Source organism: Nilaparvata lugens, unplaced genomic scaffold (assembly GCF_014356525.2).
Source record: "Nilaparvata lugens isolate BPH unplaced genomic scaffold, ASM1435652v1 scaffold5977, whole genome shotgun sequence".
Classification (NCBI taxonomy): Eukaryota; Metazoa; Arthropoda; class Insecta; order Hemiptera; family Delphacidae; genus Nilaparvata; species Nilaparvata lugens.
In genome coordinates, this window is record NW_024091748.1 from 1 (window position 1) to 14,780 (window position 14,780).

Here is a 14,780-nt window from a genome sequence, read left to right on the forward strand (position 1 = left end):
ATACTGTTAACTGTTCCAAGGAGGTTAATAAACTGTTCTAATACTCTGTTACAGAATGTAGTACCTGTTCCATTTTTAAATTACTATAGAAGTACTGTCACAGAGAAGGGATCTCTTCTCTGTGGTACTGTTTTGATTTGAATAAATTATTATACAAGCTTTACTAACTGATCTACACCTCCCAGTCTTATGTTTTGTTAAAACCTTATTATGAGATGAAAATGTAATTTTATTTAGTATACTGTTGAGTGTTTTTTGAATGTGATAATTGAGTTTCTTATCTAAAATATTTAAAAGTGAATATAGAACTATCTTTTTGCAAATATTGCTGTAATAGCCGGTTCTTGAAGGTAAAACTAGTTTGTTTTTTTTTTTAATTTTCTATAATAGAATGTTTATAGTTTATGCAGTCTGTTGAGATTTGATGTATTTATTTTTACACTTATTCCTTCTTAAATGTATTTTTTAAAGGTAGGCTAGTGTATAATACAAATACAGGGCAAAATTCTAGCCGGTATGCTCCCCCTGTTATCTCAGTTATTATTGAAGATATCGACTCAATTATTTTTTTAAATGAAAGAGGAGGAAAAAATAAAGCGCGCTAGCCTATTTTTATACGATTTAGTTCGACTTTAATATTAGAAATAGCTGTTTCAAAACTAACCTTATTTTGAAGAAAGGACGATTCTAAATATATTATTATCTTAACTATTTTTGAAGGTATCAACTCAATTTTTTTCTGATGAAAGAAGAAGGAAAAATAGGTGTTGCTTCTATGAATTTTATTTTGAAAGACTAATTAAAACATTAAGAAACAGTTTGAATTTCTGAAGTGAGACTCAACAATGAAGAATGAACTGTGATTAATGAAGCCAATAGCACAGCTGACTCATATATGGCCGAATTAAAGATTTCAAAATAAGCGATTGCTCGAATGAATGTTCTCATCAATTCAACTTCTTCGAAAGTGATTGAAGAGGTAACTGCAGGCAAGCATGGACATTGGAAGGGTGCATACCAACTGACCCAATTCCCAATTGACCCAACCTACCACTTGACCCAATTTTTTTAAATCGAGAAAAGCCGCGAAACCACTTGACCCAATAGACATCTGACCAATATACCATTTGCCCCAATATTATAAACATCACAAAACCATCTGACCCAATTGACATCTGACCCAACCTACCACTAGACCCAACTACTGTGCTGCGCTCTCGTGGCATAGTTTATGGTGCGCAAAACATCAATGCCTTCTTGATGAGTGGTACTCCTTCAACAACTTCAATAAATAACTGAGAAATGCAGTCTCATAAGTACCGGTAACCGAGAATTGTAGGGTACTATATCATAGAGATTATTTGATTTTTTTTATAAATTTCGTTGTGCAAATTGTTTATTTCTCAGTAAATGAATAGTACAACCAGAAACATGGCTTCTGAAATATTCATAAAACTATGTAGGTAGGCTACTCTAAATCGATGTATTCTAGAAACACTTATCCAAATTTACTGAGGGAAGAAACTTGTGAGGAAATTTTTTAAGGCAGATTCCATCAAAGTCATTCTCTACAATTATTATGTTGTAGGTTTTAACCTAGGTTATAAGGAATGTCCATAAATATTCATTTCCAATTTCTATTTCTAATACAGTAACTCAATACCATTGTCTTACAGAACTTATATCGTAGGCTGTAGGATACCTGTCAACAGCTTTTTTCTGACTTAATAAAAATTATGATAGCAACAATAGACTACAATACTTGGAGTAAGGTAAAATCTAGTTGTGAAAAGTTACCTATATCAAATTGAATAATCATCAATCATTTACTGATTGATAAGATGCTTTTATGGTGGTTTTACCAAATCTAATAACCTCATCCAAATTTAATAATACAGATCTAACCTCAAAATCACAAAATAACACAAATCTAACCTCAAAGATAGCAAGAACTGTCAAACGTTGTGCTTGGTTTCAAGGCCTTCTAGACTTTTACCTGAAGAGTAGACCGTAGGTAGAGAGTAACCAAGCTGGAACATTGCAGACGTTTTGCCAGAGTGCAGCACAGTAGTTGGGTCAAGTGGTAGGTTGGGTCAGATGTCAATTGGGTCAGTTGTTTTTTGATATTCATAGTTGGGACAAATTGTATATTGGGTCGATGTCTATTGGGTCAAATGGTTTCGCGGTTTCTCTCTATTTTAAAAAATTGGTCTAGTGGTAGGTTGGGTCAAATGGGAGTTGGGTCAGTTGGTTGAGCCCCCATTGGAATACAATATAATTGATTAATCGATGAATTAAATAGAAATTGGATATTATTCTGGGGATTTTTCAGTAAATTAACATTAAGTTTCTAAAGCTGACCCTGAAACAGAACAGAAATTGGTAATTTTTCATAATATGTGACTAACAATATTGTATTGCACAATTGTATCTCAACTATTTTTGAAGATATCAATCAATTTTTTTAAATTGAAGAGGAAGAAAAAGTAGGTGTCGATAATATAAATTTTATCCTGAAATACTAATTTAAACATTAAAAAAACAATTAGGTTCTGGTCAATTAATGTCAGGTTCAAGTCATTCACATTTATAGTAATTAAGATGATTGAATAGAAGAATTGAACATCGAGATAGGATTCAAGAGTTAAGATAAAGAGATTTTTCAAAAGTAGAGACTTTTAGAGTATGGAAAGAACTATAATGTTAAGAACTAGGAGTTGAAGAAGTGGTGAACAATGTACAAACCTTTACTTTTGATCACATTTTCTTATTTATGACAATGATAATTTTAATTGAATCAACTTGTTATAATATATATATATATATATTATATATATATATATTTGAACTACCGCCTATACAGAGTAGCCAACATAAAATATTGCACAGAAATGAAGAAAACACTTATTCAATTTATTACCAACAACATTTATTATACATGAATATGATATGATTATTACAAACATTTGCATTATAATCTAAATTATTATCCATTGTACATTTCTTCACTACAACATTCGAAAATATCAGGCATTGAATTTGAAACACAAAGTGCCGGTTGCACAACAGCCGGTTAAATTTTAACCGTGATTAATTCTACGAGAACTAATCAGAGAAGCCGTCTTATCAAAAAGGCCTTCTCTGATTGGTCCTCGTGAAATTAATCACGGTTAAAATTTAACCGGCTGTTGTGCAACTGGGACAAAGACAGACACATTCATAAGGCACTGTTCACCTTTTCTAGTATTTTCTATTCTGTAGGTATCATATTTGATTTAACAATATAAAGTGTTCAATAAAGATCATTGAAATAATTCTTCTGAGAGTTCTTATTCTTTCAAAAATACACAACAGAACTCTTGAATCAAGTCAAATAATTACTAAGCTGAACAAGTATGACCAAAGCTTACTGATCCTGGGCCAAGACCAAATCTCTCCTAAACTAAGCTTTTTCTAATCTGAGTTTTTCCTAACCTAAGCTTATCCTAAAATTTAATTAGCTTCACCTAACTTGAGTTTTTCCTAACCTAAAGCTTTTCCTAACCTAAGCTTTCACTAACCAAAGTTTTCCCTAACCAAAGCTTTTCCCAACATAAGCTTTACCTAACCTTAGCTTCTCCTAACCTAGCTTCTTCTAACCTAAGCTTTCCCTAACACTTGACTTTTTCCTGACCTAAGCTTGTCCTAACCTAAGCTTCTCCTAACCTTTGCTTCTCCTAACCTAAGTTTCTCCTAACTCAAAGCTTTCCCTAACCTAAAGCTTTTCCTAACCCAAGCTTCCACTAACCAAAGCTTTCCCTAACCCAAGCTTTTCCTAACCTAAGCTTTACCTAACGTTAGCTTCTCCTAACCTAAGTTTTACCTAACCCAAGCTTTACCTAACCTTAACTTTTCCCAACCAAAGCTTTTCCCAACCTAAGCTTTTCCTAACCTGAGCTTTTTCCCAACCTAAGCTTTTTCTAACCTTAGCTTCTCCTAACCTAAGTTCCTCCTAACTCAAAGGTTTTCCTCAACTAAGCCTTCACTAACTAAAGCTTTCCCAAACCAAATCTTTCCCAACCTAAGCTTTTACAAACCAAAGCTTTCCCTAACTAAAGCTTTTCCTAACCTAAGCTTCCTCTAACCTAATCTTTTCCCAACTCAACAGTTTCCTAACCGAAGTTTCTCCTAACCCAAGCTTCTCCTAGCCTAAGTTTCTCCTAACTCAAAGCTTTTCCTAACCTAAGCTTTCACTAACCAAAGCTTTCCCTAACTAAAGCTTTTCCTAACCTAAGCTTACTCTAACCTAATCTTTTCCTAACTCAACAGTTTCCTAACCTAAGTTTCTCCTAACCCAAGCTTCTCCTAACCTAAGTTTCTCCTAACTCAAAGCTTTTCCTAACCTAAGCTTTCACTAACCAAAGCTTTCCCTAATCAAAGCTTTTCCTAACCTAGAGCTTTTCCTAACCTGAGCTTTCACTAACCAAAGCTTTTCCTAACCTAAGCTTTACTTAACCTTAGATTCTCCTAACCTAAGCTTCTCCTAACCTAAGCTTTCCCCAATTTTAACTTTTCCTAACCAAAGCTTTTCCTAACTCATGCTTTTCCCAACCTAAGCTTTTCCTATCCTAAGCTTTTCCTAACCTTAGCTTCACCTAACCTAAGTTTCTCCTAACTCAAAGTTTTTCCTCACCTAAGCTTTCACTAACCAAAGCTTTTCCTAACCTAAGCTTTACTCAAACTTAGATTCTCCCAAACTTAGCTTCTCCTAACCTAAGCTTCCCTAACCAAAGCTTTTCCCAACCTAAGCTTATTCCTCACCCAAGCTTTTCTCAACCTAAGCTTTTCCTAACCAAAGCTTTTCCTAACTTTAGCTTCTCCTAACCTGAGCTTTTCCTAACATAGGCTTTCCCTAACCTTAGATTTTCCCAACCTTAGCTTTTCCTAACCAATTTTTCCCCAACCTAAGCTTTCCCTAACTTGTGCTTTTTTTAACCTAAGCATTTCCTAATCGAAGCTTTCCCCAACCAAAGCTTTTCCTAACCTAAGCTTTCACAAACCAAAGCTTTTCCTAACCAAAGCTTTTCCCAACCTAAGCTTATTCCTCACTTAAGCTTTTCTCAACCTAAGCTTTTCCTAACCAAAGCTTTTCCTAACTTTAGCTTTTCCTAACATAGGCTTTCCCTAACCTTAGATTTTCCCAACCTTAGCTTTTCCTAACCAATTTTTCCCCAACCTAAGCTTTCCCTAACTTGTGCTTTTTTTAACCTAAGCATTTCCTAATCGAAGCTTTTCCTAACCTAAGCTTTCACAAATCAAAGCTTTCCCCAACCAAAGCTTTTTCTAATCTAATTTTTTCCCAACCCAACAGTTTCCTAACCTAAGTTTCTCCTAACCTAAGCTTTTCCCAACCTAAGATTTTCTCAACCTAAGTGTTTACAAGCTAAGACTTCCTAACCAAATCCTTTCTATGCAAAATCTTTTCAACCTAACCTCCCCCAACCAAAACTCTCCTAACCTAACCTTTTTCAACCCAAACCATTGTAACCTGAGTTTTTTATTATACCCAACCTAACAAAGCCTAACTCAAACTACCAACCATTGACCTCTCCTTCAACCAAGCATTTCCCAACCTAACATAACAAAGCCTTACCCAGATAAAGACTGAGCAACCCTCAGACTTGCTCAGTATTCATCACTCAAGGTTTGATAGTCACATCAAACTTTGGTAGGTAGGGTTTCATCAATATCGTTAGATACAGGAGAAAATGTGGTCAGCAGTAATGGTTAGCTCCATTTAAAAATATTCTCAACATTTTTCAGGCAAACAACCGGCACATTTTTGATATTTTCCAGATTTCCTATCAACTTCATCAATAGCATTAAATACAGGAGAAAATGTGGTCAGCAGTAATGGTTAGCTCTTTGATGGGATTAGAATATTCTTTTTTCAAATTTGATACATTTGAGTTCCAATTCAAAATGATTTTTTTCCCATAATTGGAATTTTTTTTGAAAAAATTGAAGATAGTGAAAATTATAACTGGAACCGTTTTAATCATAAGTTAGCCTGTGGTACTTTTCTGTAAGTTGTATAATTCTGAATGATTGAATAAATAAATAAAATTTAATTATTAATACCTAAATGAGACTTTACAAATTTAGTTACTTCACCCATTGGGGTTACCAATTTTTTCAAAAAAAAGTATTCCAATTATGGGAAAAAATGTAGATCAAATTATAATTTAAATATATCAAATTGAAGTTTGTAAAACAATAACAATAAAAAAACAATAAAATAAATATTGAACTCTTGAATCATTAATCGAACAAGTTGATATCGGAATCTTCCTTATCGAGCAATTTCAAAAACCGATGACAACTCTATTTATTTAGCATGCTTCAAATTTGTGACCTTTAGAGTATAGAGAATAGAGCAGCAACTCCTTAACTCCACAACTCTATGGTGCTAGTAAAACATGATAGGATTATGGACAAAATTCAAAATTTGCTGTTAATATTAATAACATTAAATTTCATTGATTAGAATTGTTATTCAGTTACCGACACGTATTTTTTCTTCTTCTTTCATTAAAAAAATCGAGTCCCATAATATCTTTAATAATAGTTGATACAAATCATTATAATTTAGAATCGTCCTTTCTTCAGAATAAGGTTAGTTTTGAAACAGCTATTTCTAATATTAAAATTGAATCAAATGGTATAAAAATATGCTAGCGCGCTTTATTTTGTCTTCCTCTTTCATTTAAAAAAAAATTTGAGTCGATATCTTCAATAATAACTGAGATAACAGGGGGAGCACACCGGCTAGAGCTTAGCCCAAATACAGTAAAGCTAAAGTTTATCTAATAAGCTCAATTTTTTATGTTGCGTGATTAAATTTAGCCTATTTAAATTGTGCCAGCAATTAAATTTTTTTAGAAATTGGACAGCAAGGATTACAATTCACAACTGAAGCTTTCAGTTAAGTAACTATTGAAATCACGTAACCTATAGAGATTTGGTGAAAGACTCCAATGTTGGCCATAAAATGTAACATTTATTCAGGTTTTTATTCAGAAGACAAAATATTTCAATAGAGTAGTAAAAGTAAAGAATAGAAATGATGTGATTTTTTATAATAATATACAAAAACCATTTAAAGTAAATGAAAGGTTAGTCAAATTTGTAGGTTAGGATTAGAGTGCAAGGATGCTAATCTATTTAAAACTCTTATTCATCTATTGGATAGAGCAAACAATACAATAGTTGGTGGAGAAAAAACAGGCTATTGCCTAAAACTTCTTCAATTTCCAAATTTTGTCTTGAATTGTCCAAATATTATGTAGGTTAATCTGAATATACAAATCAGAATAAAACAAACAATTGATATGAAATTCAAGTCAAGTCAACTCCATACCGTACAACAAATATTTTTACACGAGTAGGTAACTTGAGCATAAAGAGTAACATAACTAAATTCTACTTGGAACTGTGCTTTAGTAAACTAGGCCTATATCCTGCTCAATTATAAACTTCCTATTGCTTGAAATTTCTAAAAAAGTGCCCTATATGGGTGTCTGTCAATAAATCTTCATGTTTTAAATAGGTAGTTCTTTTTCAGATGAATATCTTTTCAAATGGCAATAAAATACGGTGCACCTTTTTCCAAATTTATGAATCTACAGTAATCAATTGATCGCTTGGAAAAATCATTAAAAAAATCTGGTTTGTTCATAATAATTTAAAATTCACGTCACTTCTAGAAAAACTCATACACTGCAACCTGTGGGAGTAAAATAATATAGGCTACATCGACTTTTGTGATAAACATTGATCAGTACGGTACTGTATGGATTTTAATAACCTACACAACCCATACCAAACCTAACTAACTTAATTGTCAGAAGCCCATAAATATAGTGCACTACACCAAAATTGTTGTTTATTATATTACTCATACTATATTATGTCATAAACTATCTTATTACGGGTTGAATCAATTGGCTGTTGACCTTATTTATTCCTATCTTACAAAAAGAGTACTGTACAGTATGTTTTAAAAAATTGGCGAGTATTATAGAGGTGGAATAGTCAAATACGGTGTGCCACAAGGTTCCATTCTTGGTTCACTGTTATTCATTGTTTATATTAATGATTTGTCTAATATTATTGATTCTTGTAATGACGATAGTGCTTCGTATTTGTTTGCAGATGACTTAGGTTTGAAAGTGGCTAATAAGAATAAGGATCATTTGTATTCTAACACATTGAATAATACCTCTAAAATTGAAGATTGGTGTGCAGCAAACAATCTGAGCATTAATTCCACAAAAACAGAGGATATAACTTTGAGCTTTGACAGAAAAATTAATGACATAAAGTCAATTAAGCCTAAGTTTCTTGGCGTGAGAATTGATACTAACCTGACTTAATGTCATATAAGCTAACATATATTTATAAAAAAATCAACAAGGGCATCTTCCTTTTACGTAGATTATGTAATATTGTAGATATGTCTGTTTTAATGAGTGTTTAGTTTGCCCTTATTCATAGCCTTTTGCTATATGGAATCCAGCTGTGGGGAAATGGTTCAACTACAGACATCTTGTTTAAATGTCAAAAGAAAGCAGTGAGAATAATTTGCCGCAAGGCTCCTCGTAATCCATGCAAATTATTATTTATTAAACTCGGACTATTAACTCTGCCATCTTTGTATGTATTGTCATGCTTGATTTCAGTGAAGAAAACTGAAAATCAATATGATGTTAACTCTAGTATACACCAACATAACACTCACTAGAAATAGGAATAATATAAGAGTCGAGTATTGCCAGTGTACAAGTTCCCAAAAAAACTGGCAATACATGTTAATAAAACTTTATAACTCTTTGCCTGAAAATATTAAAAGAATGAGCTTTAATAGTTACTGTAAATATTTAAAAAAAGTATTAGTCAATGAAAGTTGAAGATTTCTTTGTAATAGATTTTTAAACTGATGTTTCTGTGTTATTAATGACGTTGTTGTAACATTTTAATGTTGTGTGACAATAAATGATTTGATTTTGATATTATTTAACGCATAGCCTAATTTAAATTGTGTACGGTCTATAAAATCATTTTTATTTCAATTTACTTCCCAAAGTGCTATTCCCAACAACTTTTCTCCTCTGCGCGGCTAGAGCCATCGCTAAGGGATTACGCCTTTAGTGAACAATTGTAGAAACCAACTGATTAACAACTTCTAAACTTGAATTATTCTTCTTTATAGAATGAAGTGCAAGAATATTTCGGCTGAGTTCCATCGTGAAAGAGTTGGCGTTGCATCTAGTGCAGATGCTCGATTCACCCATAACAAGATCGAAGGTAAAGGTCTAATTTCTTTTTCATTAAAAATTACCATATAACGCAAGCGGCAAATGTCACGTTGAATATAAGATACAGTGTAGGCTATAACAAGGTCCTTAAACAATAAGGATCCGACTCGAACAATTTCGATCAACTGCAATTTATGATGGCGAAAATGTTGTCAAAAACAGGGTTTTTCACAATCAAATTTATACCTAAAATAGTCATCGATAAGCTCTATCAACTGCCACAAGTCCCACATCTGTAGAAATTTCAAGAGCTCCGCCCCATCTATGCAAAGTTTGATTTTAGATTCCCAATAATCAGGCTTCAGATACAATTTAAACACAAAATAAGTAGAAAAGATTGAGAATGAAAATCTCTACAATTAATGTTCAGTATATAATATTACCATATTAATAATATATTCTTTATATCTATTTAATTTATAGATTCATTTGCATCTGTACGTTTTCATTAAAATGCTCAACGTTTATAAATAAGCCATTGACAGATTTCCAAACTGTTTTCTGAAATTGGAGTTCGTTGCTCATCATGACAATTTCCTCACTTTTGACAGTTCATACACTTTTATAATTTATTAATTAAGGAGCGCACTGAATAGATGGATCTACAAGAACAATAATTAGATTAAATTTCTTTAACAAAACACAATTTAACCCATGCTGTATAACTCTTTTTTCAGAATGGATTGATAATCTTGATATTCATGCTTAAGGCAGGCTCTATCTTGAAATAGTAGATGCTCCTCCAGTGCTCGATTTGGATTTTCTATCAATACTAAGCTTGAAGGTGAGCGTTGGACTGAATACATATTTTTGCCCATCAAATTTATAAATTAGTTCAATCATCAAATTTATAGATTGTTCAATCATCAATTATTGGTCAATCTAAATTAGAGCACAGATGATGCTCACATGAGCTTGTCACACATGTTCCATCAAAACTCCAACAGTGTCGGTTTGTTGGGGTTTTAGACATAGTCTGTTTAAAAAACTATTTTAAAAATTTTAGTCTGTTGCTGACATATTATCTCAAGCTTATTCAAATGAGAATTTACAAATTTACTCATATGTTTTTAGAGATGTCTGCCGAATTTATGTTTGAGGTCCGCTTCCTTAGCGTAATATTCCAATATATCCATACGATCCAAGGGCCAAGCCACATGAGGCGTTTTTCAGACGAGTCGGCAGGGCAGGAAGCTCACCGATTGGCTAATTATCAGCTGATTCCGGAACGCCTACCCAATCAGTCAATCTGAGAGCTTCCTGCCCTGTCGACTCGTCTGAAAAACGCCTCATATGGCTTGGCTCCAAATCTTACGAACGGCACGTTAATCCTCGGTTTCTTTCTCTCTTCAGTGATATTGTTATGTTGGTATTAAGCATCTACTTGATGCAGTCATTATCCCTCACTACTTAACGTATTCAATAGAAACGATACTTTGATTACTCACGTTACTTCATTTAGTACTTGGTGCTCAAACGCATCTGATTTCCGGTAACCACACATTATTAAAATAATTTTCAGATTTATGCTGAACTTTTGCATTTTGCTTGCAAAAACTAATAACGCTACGTAACTAGCACTTGGCAGCAGACTCAAGTTAGGCGGCCATGTTTCTATAACTTGACAAAAATTTACGTTCTGGCCGCATGGATCACAGGGCGTTTGGTGGGAATGATATTAAACTGTTGAGCTCTGTGAAAGTTGTCCCCCTATCGCTTGTTTGTGTCGTATGATATGAGATCGGAGGTTGAAAAAGATGACCCTGGTATAATCCTGCTTACAAACAATAATAATCCATTCTCTTCAGCGACCATACAACTTCCTATAGTGAGGTCCACGTTATAATGGCAGTGTTTGATTAGCAATGGTATTGCTATCCTTGTCTATCATTCAATAAAAGCAAATAGCGCTATCTCTTTCTCGCTTTACTCTGTTGCCAGATCGTCTTTTAACAATGTAGAATTAATAATAAATTAACAAAATATTTCATCTTCATCATTACAATTCAGTATGAAATTATTGGAAAATATAATTTCGTGCTTAATAAAATAAAATTGATTATTTCAAACAAGAAATAAGTTAAATATTATATCAATAAACCTGTATTAGCTACCGTCTATAGAAGGCATTGACAAGACAGAGGATCGGCAACGTTGTTTTGCTATCTTTCTCCACTGCCATTATAACGTGGACCTCACTAAAGAATGGTTGTGCATATCATAGAAAATATATGAGCAGTGATGAACGAGAGATGATTGGTGAGCTCATTAAGCTGATATGGCGGAAGGTGTGGCTCGTTCATCAATTGGGCTAGTCAGTCGGGTCGAGCGAGGGGTTTGTTACCACTGTCTGAAAAAATGGCTTTTGGTGGCCCTGAAAAGGGGCCAAGTTTGTTGCTGGTGGCCCTGAAAAGGGACCAAGATTGTTGCTGGTGGCCCTAAAAGGGACCAAGGCAGGCTAGATGTTTAGTAGTTGTCGACTGGCGCGATACCACGCCGCGCGAGGGTTCCGGGCAGGTCCGTCTGGTGCGAGAGCAGGCCGGCAGGGGCTCAAGTCAATGGTTCGCAGTCTCCACTCTGGTTTACCCGGGCTACGGAGAGGGCTGACCGGGTGATCTACTAGCCAGAATCTCCGCCGGGAGGACCTCCTCGACCACTTCCTCGTTTAGAAGGGGCCTTCGGTCAAACCCCAGGCAGGCAGGGTCGTAGGCTTCCGCTGCACACACTCCGATGTCGGTTCGGCACCCAACCCGCGCATCCAGAACCGCGCGCCAGTTGTTAGGCTGGGGCGCTAGGTCTTGGGGCGCAGCTGGCGCGGCGGTGTACAGCCTCAGCCTCTCCTCCACCTGGCGAAGCCGACATAGGGCCCTCCTCTTCTGGATTCGGCGGCCGGCTCGGTTCCTCCTAGGCATCGGCTGGGTAGTAGACAAGGAAGACACCTCAGGTTGCGGTTAGTCTCGCCGTGGTTCCCTCATTGGCCTGCTCGCTGCTCTGCTCCTGGTCTCGGTAGTGGTCTCGGCTGGTGGTCTCTTCTGGCTCTTCAGTGGAAGGCTGCTAGTGAGCAAATGCTAACGAGGGTAGCTGAGTAGCCCCCTTTTATTCACAATCCCCGAGTTCACCTGCGCTGCTATTGGCCGGCGGTGCTCGGCCAATAGAAACACAGGAACGGGTGGCGGCGACTGAGGCGCACCCTGGTGGCGGGTGGGTCAACCACTCATTTGGTTGATGCGTGGCGTGGGGAGCAGAGCAGAGCGGCAGGCTGAAAGGTAGCGAACGCGAGGGAGGTATCAAAGCTTACTACATCCTAACAAGAATTATTTCTTTCCTACTGTAATCACAACTCACAAAATTTCATTCAGTTGGCAGTGTCAAAAGGGAAATCTTTATACAGTTTTTGGATATCTCATATTGTAGTTTTGTAAGTTTTAATTGTCTGTATTGTGAATATTTCATACTCATATTGTTTGAAATGTAATAGTGTGATATTGAGTGGATATAATAAATTGTAGTTATTTTTTTCTGTGTATCTTATATTCTTTTGCAGGTTATTGAACTGAATGAACTTTGATTTTTACCTTATGTTGAACCTTGAGTTTTTAGTGTGAGAATTGACCATGTTTTTATTGAATTTGCTAACTTGTTACTTAGTTGTCGAAATTAAAGCAATTTTCGTGCATTTTTCAATTTCATGTCGAAAAAGCTTCTTTATTTGGGAATTTTACGAACGTTGACCTTTTTGCAGCTTTGGCTTTTCCACTGAAAATTATGCTCAACGCTAGTGGAAGGGGAATAATTTTCAGTGAAAAGGCCACAGTTCTAATTGAGACGTTACCGGAAAACATCGTGTAACGGTGTGCGAGCCTCGGTCCTCTGAATGGGTCAATTTCCCATCCAGAGGGACTAATTGACAAATTTCAGTTATCAGTAATTTTTATCTATATAAATAGGAAATCAAATTTTATAGAGTTAGTAAGAGAAGAATCAGGAAATAATTTGTGAGTGTGAGCTCAAGTATAGTGAGTTTTCTTAAATCGTATGTGAGTGTCTCTGAAGAGTCCAAGTTTAAATTGTTAAAATGGTGAGTGCCAAACTCTTGTTGTTTTCTTATAAGCTTATAGCTCAAAATTCAGTTTCATAGAATGACCGAGACCCAAACCTACAATAGTTGCAGCAAGTTAGCAAGTTCCCAAGTATTGAAATTAAAAATGAATATGCCTTCTTTACCTGAATTGATTGCTGAATAACTTTGTTTTGTTTGAAAATTTCAAATGTGACATGATTCTATTTATTAGTTTTGATTAGTTTAATAAGCCTGAAGTCGAATTTTATGAATATTTTTCATTGAAGTTCCTGGCTCGTAGTTGCTAGTTGCTTAACTAGGTGACAATTGAATAATGTTAATAATCAGTGCATTTGTCACTATAAGCTCCTAAACCAATCAAAAGAGATTTCATAGCAGTATAATTTTAGAAAATATTATTGAAGAGAAGAAACCCCCCTCGATATACCTCGCACAGCAGTAGTATAATGTCTATCGAACCACATGCATTTTTATATATTACATATTTTGGAAAATAACCAAGTCATCGTATAGAGAGATCTCAGCTACATAATTTTATGTACGGTGTGAGTTGAAGAGGCTTATAAATAACCATAGCCACCTCTAATACAAGGCCCCGGCCTACTATATTGCTACGTCGCAGTGTAGGCCTAGAATCTAATACATGATTGGTAAAAAGATTTTTTAAATACAGCTGATCTTTTTCACCAATCATGTATTAGATTCTAGGCCTACGCTGCGACGTTGCAAGGCCGGGCCTTGTATAAGAGGTGGCTATGATAAAACCCTCCACCGGTTACAAGAAATATTCATATATTGAATATTTTTCATATTCAATATTTAATAATTTCAGCACTTATATGCCTTGTAATGAAGTAATAACAAATTTCATTAAAAGCTTATTATTCCTTGGTATTTTGCTGTTGTTTCTGATCGCTTTTTTCTCCTGTTTCAGTTGAACTGGTTTGTCGCCGCTTCAACGGAACTTGCTATTATACCACACAACCAAGAACATCACCATCTATTTCACTTGACTATTCCGTATGGGTTGGTGATTTATACACTTTGACTGTTCTGTACTGTATGGAATTGAGTATTCATAAGAATGACTTGTCTTATACTCCCTCCTGGAGTCTCCAAGACGAATCTTAAAAAATCTAGTCTATACACCAGGCTTCATCATAGATTACTTCTGCTCAGACTTGGATTACCAAGTCTTGGACTATAATAAGTCAATTGATAACTTTTCCGATATGTCAATAATCCTCATTTTATAATAAACCCTTGAGATTGAAGTGCTAGATGAATTACTTGAAAAGGTGACGGTCAACCCGATTTATGTTTCTTGAATTATCTTTGTCCGT

The 14,780-nt window shown here is 35.1% G+C and overlaps 1 long non-coding RNA gene across 4 annotated transcripts; it reads left to right on the forward strand.

Moving 5' to 3' along the window:
* Positions 1-112: 112 nt before the first annotated feature.
* LOC120356153 lies at positions 113-14,523 on the forward strand. 4 transcript variants are annotated; one of them, XR_005573951.1, is made up of 4 exons: positions 113-350; positions 9,251-9,345; positions 10,034-10,140; positions 14,372-14,523. It is a non-coding gene; the product is annotated as an uncharacterized LOC120356153 (long non-coding RNA). The 4 variants fall into 4 exon arrangements; XR_005573953.1 differs by lacking the exon at positions 14,372-14,523 and adding an exon at positions 13,099-13,346; XR_005573952.1 differs by lacking the exon at positions 113-350 and adding an exon at positions 6,478-6,654.
* Positions 14,524-14,780: the final 257 nt, after the last annotated feature.